At 32.2% G+C, this 19591-nt stretch overlaps 1 long non-coding RNA gene across 1 annotated transcript in view; it reads left to right on the top strand.

The window, feature by feature from the left end:
* LOC109729976 (uncharacterized) overlaps nt 1-19591 on the top strand; it is a 1977473-nt gene that overhangs the window by 1221203 nt on the left and 736679 nt on the right. The window contains exon 6 of the long non-coding RNA XR_012913930.1: nt 6945-7046. This is a non-coding gene — a long non-coding RNA (uncharacterized LOC109729976). The remainder of the gene's footprint in view (nt 1-6944; nt 7047-19591) is intronic.

Raw genomic sequence — 19591 nt, forward strand, 5'->3', positions numbered from 1 at the left:
ACATAAATTTGAGGAGCATATTTTATTTGTTTGCTATACAATGCCTGCCTTGTGGCAGCTGAATTAAACTTCTATGAATTTTTTTTCAATGTTTTTCATCACTATATAACTTGAAAATTTACAAGAATTTTCATCTGATTTATTAAGGGAACAACTGATGTCTGGGTGAGAATAGGAGGCCTCTGTCAACCAGAACTAGAAGGAAAATCCAAATATGTGCGCACTTTTTATTTATAGTTCAAACATTTTTATGCTAGTCATCCAGGAAACTAGTAATATGTAAATAAACAGCATTCACAAGGAAATGCATGTGAAAAGTCCCTTTGAGAGTTATGCTGCTTTAACTGCTAAGCCATACCTAGGTGATGGCTTTTAAAGTAAATCACAACCAAAATAAAGGAACAAGGTAGCATGACATGGAGAATATCATTGGTTGATAGCATTTCTGAACCTTAGTTCCTTTTTGAATATACATTTCATCAGTTCCACAGTAAGTTTAAGACTAAGCAAAATATTTCAATGTTTGATATTCATTTCAGGTAAAGAAAGCCTTGGATGGAGGTTGAGAGGAGGGAGTTTTTTTTTTTAGGACTGCTCCTTGAAAATGCCAGGTTATTTCTATTTCCCGCCTTGACCACATAAAAAATAGAGATGATGATTCCAACTGTGACCAATCTGCAAATTAACCCAAATTTGAACTCTATCAGTTGAAGTAATGATGGTAAAATTGCTCATCCTATCGTATTTATACTCTCATATTAGCACAGGTTTTACTTTTTTTCTTTTTTAATCTGTGAGATCCAGTTTAATAAAGTATCAGGTCTTAGGAAAATATTCCACAAAGCTACAAACTGTGTGAAAACAGGTGTAAGTGTAATTATTCTGGTCTTCTGGGAAACAGGTTGCTGAAACTAAGAAAAACCCCAGAGGACTGCTGCTAGGCAGTAGTTACATTGTCCACATCATAAGGCACAGTTGGGGAAAAAAAAAAAAAAAAAAAAAAGATTCTTCCCAGGACATCTCTGCTCTCTTCAATTTAAAAATGGCTTTCAACTGTTCAATGTGCTAATCTAGAAGCCCAGAATGAAAGAGAAAAGAAAAGACAAGTTAGACTATAAAGTTGGTAATACATTAGTTAATTCTTTTATGGGATATTTTGAAGCATAGGCTATTAAATCACCTTTTTCTGTTCACTGAGCTTTTGAGCCTGATAAGCATCAAAGCCTAGATGGAAAATTGACATCCAAAGAGACTGACATATAAGCACACAGTTTAAAAATTCAGCAAAAGAAGTAGTGTTGGACCTAAGATCTTTCTCATAGTTATTCTGAGACTCTAGCTAGTCTCTATGATGTTGTAATAAAAACTGAAAATAACAAAAAAATAAAAAGAAATAAAAACAGGATGGAATTCAGGTTTCATGAAGTGACTGAAGTGGCCTTCTGAGGATTTTAAAACATCTGCAGAAAAATATTCCTTTTGTCTGTCAATTGCAGCAGCAAATTAGTGGCTCATTTCCACACCATCCATCATTTCCTGATTGTCAGTGATTGCCTTACCTCCATTCCCTATATATATATATATGATCTTTTTAATTTTTAAATGGATTATACAGCCAATGAGAGAGGATTTGGGAGAAGCCCTGCCTTGATTTCAGAAGGAATGTTGAGCCAGTAGCTCATGACTTGGTTTTAGTAGAGCGAATGACCTATAGTTGATGCAGCTTTCAAAAGTGCTTAACTTAGTAGGAGAGAGTAGCTTACCCCCTGGTGAAATCGGGATCAATACTTATTAAATACTTCATGAACTCTATTCATTTCTAAAATAGCCACTTGTATGCCCTTCCTGTCATGTTCTGAATTAATTTGATATTTGATCTAATCCTTACATTTCATATCAGGTTACTTATGTGCTGAGAAGGGAAAGGCAAACTACTGAGGATTGGGGGGTGTTCTCTTTGTTATTGTTTTGTCATTGTATCTCCTCCCATGTCTAAGAGATTTATTATAATACTTTTCTACACAATAGTTTTCCATTACTTTCCCACTTCTCCTCTTTAAAGAAAAGTAGGGCTAAAACAACAAGCAAAATATTAAACATTTGTCCTGTACTGTTTTTCTAGTTCTCTGAAAGAAAAAACAGTGAAATGATTTCCGTAAATAGAAATTAATCATTCTCTTCAAGTACTCTGTAGAAGGTCTGGAATGGATATCGCAAAGTATAAGGTGTCAGAATAATTAGAAATATATTTGTTAAAATTATTTTGATGAGGTTTTGTTTAATCTTTATTTTTTTCCTCTTTAGAAACTAGTGACACAAAACATGTAATCTAGAAAATAACATCATATGTAGTCTTATCCTTGAGAGAAAATGTGTTCATAATCAGGTTTCTCACAGAATTTTGTGATTCTTTTAATGAATAAATATAATTCTACTGTACTTTTAAAGTTAACCTTCCCATTTTGAAAACATTTGTTTCAAATATTAAAATAATTATTTTTCCTTTATTTGTAAGAAGAATAAAGTGAGATAGCTTTTCAAGGGTATGATTTTGGTTGGCTCAGCTATTAGTTCAAAAATATTTCAGCAGTATTTTCAGTTAATAATGATTTATTGAAAGGATTTCCTAAAGATTTTTATAAAAGTAATAATAACATTAAATATGTTAACAATAACAAACAATATTTATTTCATATTCTATACTCATTACAGAACTTAATCTGTTATCTTTTCCAGTTATCTTTATTACCACTGATATATAAACCAGGCTTTATTTTTAATTTTTCTAAAGTTGAGAAAACTGATACCAAAAGTGAATAAGAGAGTACCAAGGCTCTAAAACCCATAAATGCTCAACATTAAACCTGAGTTCCCCCGAAAGCTAAACCTAAGAGATTGCATGTACATATGCTCAGGTTAAGAGAAGCATTTGAGATGCCTGGAACAATCCGATTTTAAAATACCTTTCCTTAAGAGAAAGAAATGAAGGCCAATTTGTAGAAAAATAGGGATGATAGGGAAATTCAATAGAATTAAAGCAATTTAAAATGGAGAAACAGTGTAACAGAAGTGGACAAACTCATAGTTTTGAGCTGGGAGTGAATATAATTGAAATGTCAAATGAAATGATAACTTCAGTAAAAATTATTCAAGTTTAATCATAGAGTAAAAAGATTGAGTAAAAATGCTCGATAAGAAATTATCTGAATTTTGTCCTTCACTATATTTATGTCCCTGTTCTGTATCCATTTACCACTCTCCAGCATCTAGTCTTTCTACAAAGTTGTTCATGCCTTTCAATCGTATGTCTATGACACTGTCACATTCTACAATGCATCTTTTGCTCATTCGTAGTTTCATAATGTTTTTTCAATATTTTCCCCAGATCAGAGATACCCTCTTTCCCCTCCAATGACTAAATCAAATAAATATTTCCAGTGCTTTGAATGCAAAAAAATCATTTTCTTTTTTAGTCAGTCATTTTCTTTTTTAGTGCAGCTCTTTAGTCAATGTCATCCCTAAGTAACCCCCACCTCTTATAAATTACCATAGAATAATAACAACAACTATTTCCCGAGTATTTGTTTTGTGCTAGATTCTTTTAAAGTGCTTTGCTTATAATATCTCCTTCAATTCTTAGAAAAATCCCTCAAAATAGGTAATAGTTTGATACTCATCTTAAAGATAGTAAACTGAGGCCTGATATTTGGAATACATTTGTGAAGACTGAGCACCTAGTAAGTAGTAGAGCCTGCATCACTTGGCCCATAAACACTTATTATTTTTATTGCCATTTTTCATTCTCGTTAATACTTCGTGAACATTTGTTTCTTCCTGAAGAGTTATAAATTTCTTAAAGTCAACAATATAGCTCGGTTATCTTTATGTAGGTCATAATACTTAACAGAGATAATGGGACATAGCAGGAGTTTAGTAAAACTTCAGGGAAAACAATGAGCATGATTTCAATATTAAGAACACTGTTAAGGCCTATTGAGGAGTTAGAAAAATTAAAATACAAGCTCATAGTGATATGGAACATTCAAATCTAATTTAATTATGATTTTTAGATGAAGAAGGAAAAATGAATGTAACAGCTGTGATATCCATAAAACCTTTGTTTAAAAAAATTCATTTCTTTGTCTCAATTTTTCTATTTACACTGAATCTTTTTGTTTGTTTATTTTCACGATTTTTTAAAATTCAAAAAAGCTATTTTAACCCAAGTTAGTTTTATTGATATGGTTTCAGTAACTCCTATCTGAAATCATAGTCAGGAAATATATTTTTTCTTTTTGGCTATTTCAAAAAAGAAAAATACTTAATATCAGTATGAATAACACATGTGCTCATTGCAGCATAATGTTGGTGCAATCTGTGCTTGATACAGTTATAAATAAGTCTTTGAAAGCATTTTTCTGTATTTTAAATAAAGGCTATAGAAAGCCACAAGAAGGATCTAGTCTTGTTAATATCACAAGCTGTTTCCCCACCTGCACTCAGAGCAGCTTTAGTACAGCAGCTGTCTGGGTTCGTGTTGGCACATCACTGTCTGTACAGGAACCCCATGGTTTACACAGAAAATGAATAGGCCACAGTTCCAATGGGGGTCTTTAATAATCCTTCCTCTAATGCTACCATGTGTGAGCATTGGGCTTTGAAGGGGTGTGAGGTGTGAAGTTTCAGGAGGATTATTTAAAGCCACTCAATTTCGAAAGGTAGAAAAGAGCATTACAAAAACCAGAGAGTGCCTTTGCATTCTTCCTGCATGTTGATCAAACGCAGCTTATGTTGATATTAGAGCTTCATGTCCAGCATATAATAGCAAGTGAAGGGATTGGTATAATTATGTGATTCACTCCATTCAGCCTCTTGAACATGAACAAACAATACTAAGCATAGATGTTTCATTGATTTTATTTACCAAATATTAGCTGTGAAAATATTAATGTAATGGGAACAAATATCTATCCTGTAGTACCTATGGATATGAAATCCAAGGAGGAAAAAACTTATACATTGGACTTGCCTATGTATAATTGGGTGGTCATTGGACATTCAGGAATAAATCAATGTTGTTGTTATTTTCCTACATAAATTTCTAACAGTATCATCTGTGGCAGTCAATCAATCATGGTCTTTTAGGCCATGTGAATACTTGACAAATGAATTCCTTATTCAAAGCAAGGACTATATTCCAGCAACCCATACTTCTCTTAAAACACTTTTAAAAACCCAGAACTTCATTTTGGTATGATTCTGAACATTCTTTATTGACCATAGTATGATAGAGGTGAGGTGATATAGTTAGTTACTTAGAGACATAGTGTTAACAATTGCAAAATCAAAATACTAGAGCTTCATAAGCCACCTACTGCCCTATATTTAAATTTAAGTTCAAAGGATCTTTAAGCATTGGGAATACACAGTATTGGCTTGAGAAATTATCTCCAGTATTATAGAAAAAAGCAAATAAAAACTATATACCCAATCCAATATGCATTTCCTTTATAGATCAGGCACTGTGTTAGGCACTTCAGAACTGAAGATGAATGACATAAATATTAGACCAAAACTCTCATTCAAGACAGATAATTACTTAGATAAGTATACTAACACCTAGAGATATAGAGGCATCTTAGAGGAGAGATAATTAACTCTCTCTCTCAGAAGCTGAAAGAAGCTGAAAGGCATCTGAGAAGGTAACATCTCAGAGTGGGGCTTAGAAGAGTAATTGGAACTTTTCTAGGTGGATTAAAAGGTAAACTAAACAATACATACAAAATGTAATTGTAGACTATATGGATCTTGATATTGCTGGAGCTCAAAATCAATTGGGAAAGGATAGAATGACTCAGAAGATGAATCTGCAAAATAGGTCATGAAGGATATTTTTTTTTTCTCCTTAAGATTTTTCAGAATGAAGAACTATTGATGTTCTTCATCATAAACTATTGATGTTTATTTGGATATGAAATAAACCAAAGATTAGAATGTTTATAATTGTTTCTATAGGAAGGTGCTTCTGACAGCATGCAGTATAGAATGGAAAGGGGCCTCAGGAAGGGCAGTCAGTTAGGAAGATACTGCCAGTGAGAAGTCAGATAACAAGGGAAATGGCAGGATATGTATAATGGAAGAGGCAAACAAGGAGAGATTTAGGAAGTAGATTTGTCAAGGCTTATTAATGTGATGGAATGAGGAAAAGTGGGTAACTTTTAGGACTCTCCATTGGTAAATCTGTTTTAAGTCTTTTTTTATAAGATTCACAGAATATCATCTCCTCTTAAGTTATGACAGATGATGGTGACTTTTCTGTTCACTGCTCTGAATATTTCTAACCCCTAAATGTTCTCCTGATTTTATGCAATTGAGTATATACAATATACAGCCTTGTAGGGCAGAACAACCAATGGCTGGTTCCAATAGAGCTTGACAGATATTTTGTGCCTGTCTTTGCTTTATGACACAGCTTTAAGTCACAGACTAAAGATGATTGTAGCTACCACTGCCCTTCTTACAGTTAAAACAGCTCACACAGTATTTTGCCCTAATATTGTCAAGAAGCACAATTCCTTTCCCAGAAAACTGCTCTAATTGGATTCAGTGGACCTTGACTGGCTTGTCACAGCCACGTTCAGGGTGAAGGTGAAATCTTTGAGGAGCTTGTTCCTGAAAATAAGAGCTGAATATCTCTGATGAAGGCATTTTAAGAGCACATATCTTTACGCAGTTATTTTCATATTACTTTTCCATGATCTGTGTTTTATTATATGTGACAAATGACCAAGAAAAAAAATAAAGGATTGTAGAGAAAGATTTATATTCCAAATCCATTATGTATGCATTTATGTTTTTAAAAGTTTATTGACATATGAATATAAAACTTGAAAAATAATTTTGTTCTGAATTTTAAAAAATCCCAATTTAAAATTTTGTAACAGGTGTGAAGTTGCTGTCGGAGCCACTGTGCTTTTAAGACTCAGGCTGCCTGTAAAGACTGAGTATTCACCTGATCATGAGAAGAATCTTAACAACTTCATAAGGTAAATACTTTCCTTAAGCTTCTAAAATCTGGGCAATATACAAAACCATCATTTAAAATAATTATTCTTGGATTTTTCTTGATAAGAAGAAATAAAGTTAATTCACATTTCTCAGCCAAATTTCCTTAATTCATATTTGATCATATGAGATTTTATACAAGACATACACACACATGTGTACACAAATATATATATATATATACATACATGCACATATATATGAATATGCATACATATTTACCATTAAATATTAAAAAGGTCTATCAAAAGGCTTTATCTACTTAGGTTACCAAGTAGAAAGTGTAGCTACTTTTTGAAAATACCAATACACTAATCATTTAAATATCTTGATGTCTCAGATTATAGAAAGAACCAGGATGTTCCCGAGTAAGCACATACTAAATTCAGTGAAGCATTTTGGTTCTAAGTTTCAGTTAAGGGAGAGGCTATTTGGTACTTGGCTTACTTCCTAGGAAGCCACAATGATATTTTAAAAAGGAGCAAAATATAGTTTTGTCTCTTCATTCATTTACGTGGAAGAAGAAATGTGGCAAGGAGAAATTTGAAGTAGGACTTAAAGAGTGACAGCTACAAGGTGTGAGAAACACAGCTCCATTAAAGAGACAGTAAACGTTTCAGGAGGGAACCCTATTGGAAGGTGAGCCAATCAGAATTGGTTCTGCTAAATGAAAAGGCTAGAGAGTAAGCACCCCTGACTTCTCTACTTCATATTAAAAAATTCTGCTGTTCACCTTCCTTGAACTCAACTCCCTAACAAGCAAGTTGACATTAAATGTTCATTCTTTAGAAATTTTAATATTTAGAAAGTTTATGAAGTATGTCACCTGGAAATGTAAAAAGCAATTCTCAAGTTATGGCACTCTGTTCCAATTTGGTTTGGATAAAGTTCTATTCTTTTTAATGAGTTGTTTGATGATCTCTCTGGAACTGAGAATACTTGAATTCTGAGGTACTACACAGAAATATGACTGAAAAAAGCAAATGATAATTTTCAAGTAGATTCACTTTTGAAAGTGTATCAATCACTGGCATTAAATTGTTTATTTGTCCCTTTATTGAGAAACAGGAAAAGAAGGGACTGGATTTTTATAAGATTTATAGTTAGCCTAGGGGCTAACTGTAACACATCTAAAAGTAAGGGCATATTTACGATACTTTACTGTGTTTTGTCCACAGTCTGAAAAACTCTCATTCAGGAATGAATTATAATAATAATGCACTGAAATGGGCTCAGCGTGGGGTATGGATAAGCGCTGCTCTTTTGAAAGAGACCAGACTTTACAAGAAAGTATTAAAATTCTGCATTGATAAGAGAACTTTTGAAGCTCTAAATTGAACCTCATAAGAAATCTCTTTTAACTGATCTTCATTCCAGTTCTGTGATTGGTCAGTGGGGGTGAAGGGAGGTCTTTTCTATTTCCCTCAAATGCTAAAATTTTTCATATTTTTTTCCTGTAATTTCTGATTAATGGCACCCTTGATTTTGATTTATATTATCCTATTATTCATTATATGGGAGAAAAAGAAGTCACTTTTTTCAATTTAATTTTACAAAATTAGGGCTAGCAGTGATGGAATTTAAAATCAAATTATCTTGTCAGAGTGACAGATAAATCTCAAGAGTTTCTAATGAGATTTTCCACTGGCAGGATGCTGAATTTCTCCTTTTCCCAGATTCCTCATTTCAGGTTTTGACAATGAGTGACAATGAGCATCTGTGTTTTGAAATATGATGCTATTTGTGGCATTTTGGTTCTTCTTTAGAAATTTTGGGTTGGCTGTTTCCTTATTTGTTCTAGATTAAAGGGGAAAAAGTATATACAAAGATATCAAAGGGGTACAACTTCTACTATGGAAAGCCAAGGTAATTGCCATATACCTAAATTTGGTTAAGTATGGTAGATTCACCAAATTCTAGCCTTGCCTTTGCATGCTACTATTCTTAGAGGAATATTTTTACTGTAAAGCTGGCATAATATGACACAGTATTATTATTGTGCTTCTTTTTCTTTTTTTTCATTATCCTAAATAAAATATGAATTCTTAAGTGCTTTCATTGTATTTGGTAGATCTCTATAGTTTTATATTCAGTTAACAATTTTGTTTTATGTAATCATGGACTGAGATTCTCTGTTTCTAAGAGGAAACTCTGCTGATCTCTAAAACATTTAACAATGATTCGTAAAAGAAATAAAGGATGTTCATTTTATTCCTCTGTGAAAGAATATGTCTAAGATAAGCAAGTGGTATATTCAGTGATACTACCTAAGTAATTGAACTGTGTATTGATAATTTAAAAATGTCTTGGGGAACTAAAAAGAATATAGGAAAAATATTAGAAGTGATGGGATCCTCAATATTAAGAGATTGTCTTCTAGTAGAAAGCATTGGAATGTGAGGTTGATTCTAGGCTGAACCTGTTCCCTAACTCTGACTGAACAAAGAGTTCATGAAATGTCTTGAAGCTTCAATTTCCTCACATGTACAAGAATTAATTTTTCTTTCGCTTTCTTCTTTCTTTTTTTTTATTAGCCACAAGCTAGTCAAGAGCTACAGCTATAATGTAGAACTTTGTATCTTCATTATATTTCTGTCTATGCATGTTGTTGCAATCCCTAAAACAGAGGATATTAACCAATAAGTGCCCCCTGAGAAGCCTGCTTTGGTTACTCAATTATTATTCTAAAATGAGAAATGGTGAATATATTAGGTAATAATTCAAAGAACAGATGATACTCAGATGAAAATGTGGCAAGGCACCTATGTGTAAGCCCTGAAGAGTTACACATACTGTACATTAGTTAAGAGTCTTAATAAAAGAACAGAAGGAAGGGAAAATAACACAAAATGAAGAATGAATTACTTAAGATTAAATAGTTTCTATTACAGAAATAGGCTACATGTAGAGCTAATGGCAGGCATTTTCTACAGACAGATGGAATGCTCTCATCTCCCAATAGTATTGATATGAAGTTTCTGTTAAGATTCATTTTTCCTGAAACATTTGCATATAAATATAAACATCATTACTAGGGGCTAATTGCCCTGTAGGAACTAAAATGTGGGAATTAGCATCTTTAGACGCTTTTATTATTATTTTTTAAAGTATCTCTAACACGCATCATATTTGGTACTGCATGGCTGCAACAGATAATTACCACCATTAAGAATCTCAAACGCAAAATCAAAACCATTTGGAATGGCTTCCAGGGCAACCCAGCACAGTGAGTAGCCACCAAAATGAGTATATGAGGTTTATGTTCATGCATATTTATAAGGGTACTTAATTCGACATTCATAGTAGGGGGCTTTTGAAAGCTTGTCAAAAGAGCAGCCCCAAAACAAGACCAAACATCAAAGGTAAGAAGATGCAGTACATCTCGCTCCCACACACATACAAATATTGCTTGCAGGAGGCAATGAATAACACCAAAGGAATTATTTATTTTAACTGCTCAGAAGAGATGACGATTTCTATGAAGATGTAAACCCCAAGCCTTTGCCTTTATCATTCATCTTATTGATCAGAAAGGTCAAGAGTATAAGTTATTCAAAGGATGGATCATAGGCAACAATTCTGGACAAATGGGCGTGTAGATTTGTGTGATTAATGCCTCTTGCTTGTACATAATATGAAAAAGAGCTTGAGACCATGTCTTAAGGACAGAGAAAAAGGAAACTGAAAGAATGCAGCTATGGCTGAGATGCGGACTGTATCTGAAACACTGCCCATCATGTGGGTGGATCTGTGTGTTCAGCATACAGGTGCTGCCTTGTTCAAGTCTTGTGTTCAGAGGTGATCTTGCTGACACTTACACTTTTCAAAACCATTTCCATGACATTCAGCAAATGTTTGTTCTGGTGGAACAAATCTGTTAAATTATAGATTAGAAACAGTACAAAGAAACCTTTACAAATGTTTCGGTTTCAGTTTTGCACAAAGCAAACAGCATTATATTTAAATGCAGCACTCCTTGTTAGAATAAAACATCTACATCACAAGGTACTGTGCTCTATTTTCTAATACTCTTCCCCTTCCCCCTTTTGGGGGCAGGGATTCCTCAAGTTCTAAAAGACACAGATAATATTGAGGATGAGACCTCATTAGTTCCTTTCAAAAGGAAAGTTCCTTTCAAAAGGAATTCCTCTATAATTCACTTCTGCTTTCCTGACATTTTCCTTAGTTTCCTTCCCCAACCCTTGGATACTCCATTGTTTCTAGGAATGGAATAAATATGAAACATTTACTCTTTTCTCATAATGCTAATCCCATATTACTTAGTGGGCATTTAGCTCTGTTTAGTTCTCCCTTAATATTTTCAGACAATCATTATACTGAAAAAATATTGGAGAGGGACATATTAGTAGTTCTAAATAAACACATTTTAAAGATAAATGCCAGGGCACTGCTAGACTTACCATAGGCTTCGAGCAACCTGTTTATGGGCATACTTTAGATCATAAGACAAACATTAAATCATTTGATAAGTTAAAGAAGAGTGAAGTTTAATTTAGTGATTCATTGCTGAAGAAAGTTTTATTTTTAGGGCTAGATGTTGTTTTATAATGACTTAGTCATAACTTTAAAAACTGTCAAAATAATTTCTTTGATATTGCTTATTGTTCTAAATGATAATAATTAATTAAACAAATGATTTAGTTGAGGAGAGAATTGTCAAAAAGACTAAATTATCTAAATTGCCAACTCTCTTCAAATCACCCTTTAAAAACATACCAACATGACATAAAAGAGAAATATAACTTAGGCAGCTGTAAGCATGATATAAAATATTTTTCAAAATACAATTTAATTACATTGAAACATTGAAAAGACACAAAACATTAAACAGCAGTTTGTATAAGAACATCTAAAGAGAAAGAATAAGTAGAAAACATTGACACATAGATATGTGTGCATGCCTATGAATTGTATCCATGTAGAATTAAGAAAGTATCACAAATCATTTGCAGAAGAATTAACAAATGGAGTTGAAAATATGGTTATCTTTAGATACTCATTCACATCATATAGAAAAATAAAATCAAGAGGGAAACAGAAGCTAAAATCATAAATTAAAGGAAAGTCAATTTAGAGTAAATGTAAAGCTAAAATCTTATAACAATAGATGACAATTTAGATAATTACTTTTTGTGATCTTTGGACTTCTAAGCATAAACAAACTTTTAAAGCATACAAACAATGGAGACAGTCACCAAGAGAAAGATCAATATAGTTTGAATTAAAATTTATAAACATTTATACATCAAAAAATCATTTTTAGCAATATTAAGTGATAAGTAACAAACTAGGGAAATACTTTTCTAAAATACAGAAGTTAAAGATGAATTTTAAAAGCAGTAAGGTCTTTTTTTTAAATGGTCAAATGTAGTAAATGTATTTCAAAGCATAACAACTACAAAAGAATAATAAACATGAAAATTGTTCAACCTCAGTTATAAGGGAATGAAAATTAAAAAAAAAAACAAGATTCCTTTTATTGTTTGTGTTTTTGTGGTTTTTATTTTTATTTTTTTTTTGCTTTCCAACACAGCAAATATTTTAAAAGATGAAAATCCTCCTTTTGTATAGGAGAAACATTTTCAATCTCATAGACTACTGATATGTGTGTAAGTTGAGTATCAACTTTCTGAAAAGCAGTTTTACTACCATAGAACAAGAAATTGAATATTTTATAGAAAACATATTATAGATTCAAAAACAGAAGACTATTTCCTATAAAAATGATCAGAAATTCAAAGAATTATAAGAAAAATATGGTCATTACAATTAAAAATTTTAATTATTTTTACCCTAAGCAAGTATTTCTTTACATGTTCCTATTATTAGATAAAATGGCACAAATAATACAAATTGGTATCTCTATATAATAATATTTACACTAATTACAATTTGCTGTTCCCTAACCTTGATTTATACTCCACCTTCAGATTCTGAAGGTCTGTGTGTCACAGAGATTCCTTGAGAAAAATGTCCATGACCTCCAATTTAGTCAATAAAAGGAAGACCAAAAGGTAATCAGAGTTTTCTGCAGGAAGATAATAGTGGAGAAGGGAGAGGAGCTTCAGGCCAAACTCACCTTGTAGCATCGCAATCTTAACAATACAGAAGAATGATACTTAACAACTAATTACTGCTGCATGCATTTGTTCAGTTAGTATTTGTCTATGGCCTATTAGTAATGTAGTAAGGTACTTGACTGCAAACTGAATGATTAATCAAATATGGACTATTCTATATGACAGCTTAGAGCCTTGAACACGAGATACATGTACACATGTGTATGTGTGTGTACATGTGTGTATGTATATTAGCAATTCACTATCTTAAGGGAGGAAATGCTTAATAATCATTTCCTCAGAACCCATTGTAGTTTTTTTTCATTTTTTATATGATTTTCATAAGTAATACATATTAATGTGGTACAGAATTTTCATAGAGAAATAAATAGAAAGATAAATATTGGTGGGGGGAGAGATTGTGCATGGTGTCAGTGGGCCCGAAGAATAATATACATTTTAACTTCCACAATTATTTCTGCTCTAATAAGGTCACTCTCCACTTATTTTGTTCCCTGAGAAGAATTGGATTTATTTGATTAATGTGTTTATTGTCTGTTTCTACACCAACTATCTAGATACTATTTTTATTTCAGCATATTACAGGGGTACAAATGTTTAGGTTATGTATATTGCCTTTGCACCACCAGAGTCAGAGCTTCAAGAGTGTCCATCCCCCCGATGGTGCGCAGCGCACCCATTAGGTGTGACTATACCCCTCCCTCTGGCCCTCCCACCTGCCCAACACCCAATAAATGTTACTGCTATATGTGCACTTAAGTGTTGATCAGTTAAGTCAATTAATATCAATTTGATGATGAGTTACATATGGGGCTTGTTTTCCCATTCTTGTGCTACTTCACTTGGTAGAATGGGCTCCAGCTCTATCCAGGATAAAACAAGAGGTGCTAGATCACCATTGTTTTTTGTGGCTGAGTAGAACTCCATGGTATACATATACCACGTTCTTAATCCATTCATGTATTGATGGGCACTTGGGTTGTTTCCACATCTTTGCAATTGTGAATTGTTTTGCTTATCGAGTGCAGATGTCTTTTTTATAGAATGTCTTTTGTTTCTTTGAGTAGATGCCCAGTAATGGGATTGCTGGATCACATGATAGTTCTACTTGTATCTCTTTGAGGTATTTCTGTATTACTTTCCACAGAGGTTGTACTAATTGGCAGTCCCACCAGCAGTGTATGAGTGTAGGAACACTCTCTACACATCCATGCCAAAATTTATTGTTTTGGGACTTTTGATAAAGGCCATTCTCACTGAAGATACATTTTCTAAACAGGGAAATGCAAATCTAATTACTTTTTGGGAAGCAACAATCACAAGGTAGGAGGCATGCTTATCTAGTTCGCTATTGTTCTCTATATTCTTGGCACATACTGATTACTTAATAAATATTTGTTAAATGATGAATGTTTGCTTTTCTTATGGACTAAGGTGTTTTTAATGTATAGGTAGGATTTGTTCATAAAGAAAGGGAAAGAAGAAAAAAATGGAAAAAATAAGAGCAAAGAAGGGATAAGGAACAATATAAGCACAGGCAGAGAGGAGATGTTTGTGCTTAAAGTTTTAAAAAGAAAAAAGAAAGGTGAGGCGAACAAACAAAGTTATACAGGGAGCCGGGTACAGAGTGTGCTTTGGTGTATTTTAGTGAGGCAACTGTTGACTCTTTCAGTATGAGTATTTTTAACTATTCAAAATAATGTCAAATTATTTTTCAAAGTGCTGGTAACAATTTCTATTCTCATCTACAGTATGCATATAAGAGTTATATTGACAGGCAACCTAATCAGTACAGTCATATTTGTTAATTTTTTAATTTTTGCAATTATTAGCAAATAAATGTATATTGTTTTCATCTTAATTTACATATACTTTATTATAGTTGAGGAACATTTTTTTGTCATTTACTTTTTTTTCTTCTGTAAAATACTCATTTATCATTGATCTTCATAAAAAATGTTGACTTACTGGATTTTTTTCTTACTGAGTATGAAATTTCTTTTTTTGAGTACCAGTAGTTTTTAGCTATATTTTTGCAAATATATTCAAACATCATGTTTTTTTGTTTTTTGCTTTTTTTTTTTTTCTTTCAGGGATCTTTTGAGGAGTATAAGCATTTGTTGCTGTAGCTACTTTTCTTGTGCTGTTGTTATTTTAGCGTGATTGATATATATTTATTTTTTATGATATTTTGTGGGTTTGAGTTGAAAATCTCTTTCCTTCTCTAAGGTTGTAAAGATATTCTCCCACAGTTTTTGCAGAATTTTGTAGTTTTTCTTTTGACATTTTAGAATTTTTATTTATCAAAAGTTAATTTCTAAAGTAAGAAGTTTGGATGCAATTTCATTTTTTTTACAGTATGGATAAATGACAATACTTATACTATCTATTAAATAGATCCTCCTTTCCCCAGTGCTATACAATACCACATAAAATATAAAGCAAATTGAAAATATTAGTGTGTTGGTTTCTAGGGACTCTTTTTAGTTCTATTAGCAGCATGATCACGCTCTTAATTATTATATCTTTCTAATTTTCTTTATTTTTGGTAGGGCTAGTCTAGTCCCATTTTATTATTTTTTTGAAGTCTTACATAGTTTTGTAACATTCACTTCTTTATTGGGTTTTCCTTTTTGCATACAAAGTCATTGGCTTAAAATAACACCCATTTATTAGTTCACAGTTCTGTAGGCCAGAATTCCAGCATGAAATGTCTGGGTTCTCTGCTTAAGGCTAAAATTAAGGGGAATAGGCAGACAAGTTCATTTGTGGTCTCTTGGTAAAAATCTGCTTCCAGTTTCATGCTTGTTTGGGGGTAGAATTCATTTCCTTGTGGTTGTATAACTGAGGTTCCAATGTCTTTGTTCTTGTGGTTACTCTTATCTCATACTGGCTGTTTGCAGGTCTTTTCCAGGTGAGTCTCTTCAATTTCAAGTTTGCAAGTGTGTCAGTTCTTTTTTGCCTCAAACCTCTAATTTCCTTTTCTGCTACCAGCCAGAAAACAGCTTTTTGCTTTTTGAAGGGCTCATGTAATTAGATGATATTTACCTTTTTTTGGTGTGTGATTAGTTCAAAGTCAACAGATTAATAGTAACCTTAATTCTATCTTCAAAATCCCCATTGTCATGTAATATAATCACAGGTGTAATATCTCATCATATTCATAGTCCCACGAAATAGAACAGGAAAAGTTGTAGACACACCTTTAGAATTCAGCCTATACACCCTTTGTATAAATTTTTAGAAACAGGTTGTCATTTTCTTTAAAAAAATTTTTTGTTATATTTTTAATTGAATTGTTCCGAATCTATAAAACAATTGTCAAAAACTGACATCTTTATAATATTGAGTTTTCTAACTCATGAACATATGTCTTTCCATTTGATTTTTAAAATAATTTTATTTTTTATTGATACATGATAGATATACATATTTGGGGGTACATGTGATAATTTAATATATTCATGTAATTGGTAATGATCAAATCAGCGTAAATGGATATTCATCACCTTAAATATTTGTCTTTTTACCTATGCTACAAACATTTGAATTATTATCTTCCAGCTATTTTGAAATAAAAAATAAGTTATTATAAGCTATAGACATCATACTGTTCTATCAAGCACTATGGCTTATTTCTTCTCTCAAAGTGCATATTTGTATCTATTAATCAACCTCTCTTTATCTCCTAATGCCCCCTACTTTTCCTGGTCTCTGGTAACTATCAGTCTGTCTCTATCTTCATGACACCCACATTTTTAGCTCCCACATTTGAGGGAGAACATGTGTTATTTGTCATTCTGTGCTTGGCTTATTTCACTTCACATAATGATCTCCAGTTCCATCTTTGTTGCTTCAAATGATAGAATTTCATTCTTTTTCTATGGCTGAATACTTTTCTATTGTATAATATATATGTATAATAGTATCTGTGTATAAATACCACTTTTTTTTTTTTTTTGGCTGTTTAACCATTGATGACCATTTAGGTTGATTCCATATTTTGGCTATTGTGATAGTGCTACGATAAGCATGGGAGTACAGATACCTCTTTGACATACCAATTCTCTTTTTATAGATATACACCCAGTAGTGGAATTGCTGCATTGTATAGTAGTCCTATTTTATTTTTTTCAGGAACCCCCATACTTAATTTACATTCTCACCAACAGTATATAAGTGGTCCCCTTTCTGTGAATCTTAGCATCATCTATCATTCCCTATCTTTTTGATAAAAGCCATTTTCACTGACTTTGATCTTATGGCGGTTTTGAGTACAAAACCACATTTCTCTGATGATCAGTGATGTTGAACATTTTTTCATATACCTGTTGATCATTTGTATATCTTCTTTTGAGAGATGTCTATTTAGATTTATTGTCCTTTTTTAATTGGATTATTTGATTTTAGCTATTGAGATGTTTGAGCTCCTTATATATTCTGGTTATTTATCCCTTGATGGATAGAGAGTTCACAAATATTTTCTCTCATTCTGTGGGCTGTCTATTCACTTTGTTGATTGTTCTTTTTGCTGTGTATCGAAAGCTTTTTAGTTCAATGTAATCCCATTTCTGTATCTTTCCTTTGGTTCACTTGTTTTTGAAGTCTTACACACAAAATATTTTCCCAGACCAATGTCTTGAAGCATTTCCACATATTCTCTTCTAGTAGTTTCATACTTTCAGGTCTTAGATTTAAGTCTTTAATCTACTTTGATTTGACTTTTGTATATGATGAGAGATAGAGGTTTGGTTTTGTATCCTTTTCAATTTCTTTCATCAGTGTTTCATAGTTTTTCTTGTGTAATTTTTTTTCACTTCTTTGGTGAAATTGATTCTTAGGTAGTTTAAATTTTCATTTGTAGTTATTATAAATGGGATTGCTTTCTTGATTTATTTTTCATATCATTTGTTATTGATGTATTTAGATGCTACTGATTTTAGTAGGTTGATTTTTGTAGCATGCAATTTTATTGAATTTATCGGTTCTGACAGTTTGGAGTGGAATCTTTAGTTTTACCTAAGTATAAGATTATGTCATATGAAAACAACACTAATTTGACTTTTTCCTTTCCAATTCAAATGCCTTTCATGTCTTTGTCTTGCCTAATTGCTCTGGCCAACATTATATTGAATAAAAGCAGTGAAAGTGGGCATCCTTGTCTTGTTCCAGATCTTGGAGGAAAGGCTTTCAATTTTTTCCCTTTCAGTACAATGTTAACTCTGAGTTTGTCATACATGACTTTTGTTATTTTGAGGTATATTCCATCATAACCAGTTTGTTGACAGTTTTTATTATAAAGTGATGTTTAATTTTATTGAATGCTTTTAAGAATCTATTGAAATAATCATATGGTCTTGTTCTTGGTTCTGTTGATGTGATGTGTCAAGTTTATTGATTTGCATATATGGAAGCATCCTGTATTCCCAAGATGAATCCCACTTGATCATAGTAAATGATCTTTTTAATGTGTTGTTGAAGTCAGTTTGCTAGCATTTTTTAAAGTATTTTTGCATTCATGATCATCGGGGATATTGGGCTGTAATTTTCTTTTGTTACTTTTTTTTGTGTGCGTGTGTGTGTTGTGTTTTTGTCTAGTTTTGGTATTAGGGTAGTGATGGCTTTGTAGAATGAGTTTAGGGATATTCTTTCCTCTTTAATTTTTTGAAGAGTTTGAGTAGAATTGATATTAGTTCTTTAAATGTTTGATAGAATTCGGAAGTAAATGTGACAGATCCAAGGCATTTCTTTAATGGAAAACTTTTTATTACAGCTTCATTCTCCTTCTCATTATTGGCTTGTTGAGGTTTTTAATTTCTTCATGGTTCAGTCTTGGTAGGTTGTATGTGTCCAGGAATTTATCCCTTTCTTATAGGTTTTCCAGTTTGTTGGCATATAGTTATTCATAATAGTCTCTAATGATTCTTTATATTTCTGTAGTCTCAGTTGTTATGTCTCATTTTTTTGTTTCTTATTTTGAGTCTTCTTTCCTTTTTTCTTAGACTAGCTAAAGTTTGTCTATATTTTTTTATCTTTTCAAAAAAACAACTTTTCATTTTATTGATCTATTTTTTTAGTCTCAATTACATTTATTTCTACTCTGATATTTATTATTTCTTTCTTTCCACTAATTTTGGGTTGGTTTGTTCTTGCTCTTGTAGTTTCTTGAGGTACATCACTGGGTTGTTTATTTTTAGTCTTTCTATTTTGATTTAGGCCTTCATTGCTATAAATGTCTCTGTTAGTACTACTCTTACTATATTTCATAGAATTTGGTTTGCTGTATTCCCATTTTAATTTGTTTCAAAAAAATTTTAAATTTTCTTCTTAATTTCTTCATTGAGTGATTTGTCATTTGGGAGCATGTTGTTTAATTTCCATGTATTTGTGTAGTTTCTGGGTCTTTTCATGTTACTGATTTCTGG

Source organism: Microcebus murinus, chromosome 21 (genome assembly GCF_040939455.1).
Source record: "Microcebus murinus isolate Inina chromosome 21, M.murinus_Inina_mat1.0, whole genome shotgun sequence".
NCBI classification, from domain to species: domain Eukaryota; kingdom Metazoa; phylum Chordata; class Mammalia; order Primates; family Cheirogaleidae; genus Microcebus; species Microcebus murinus.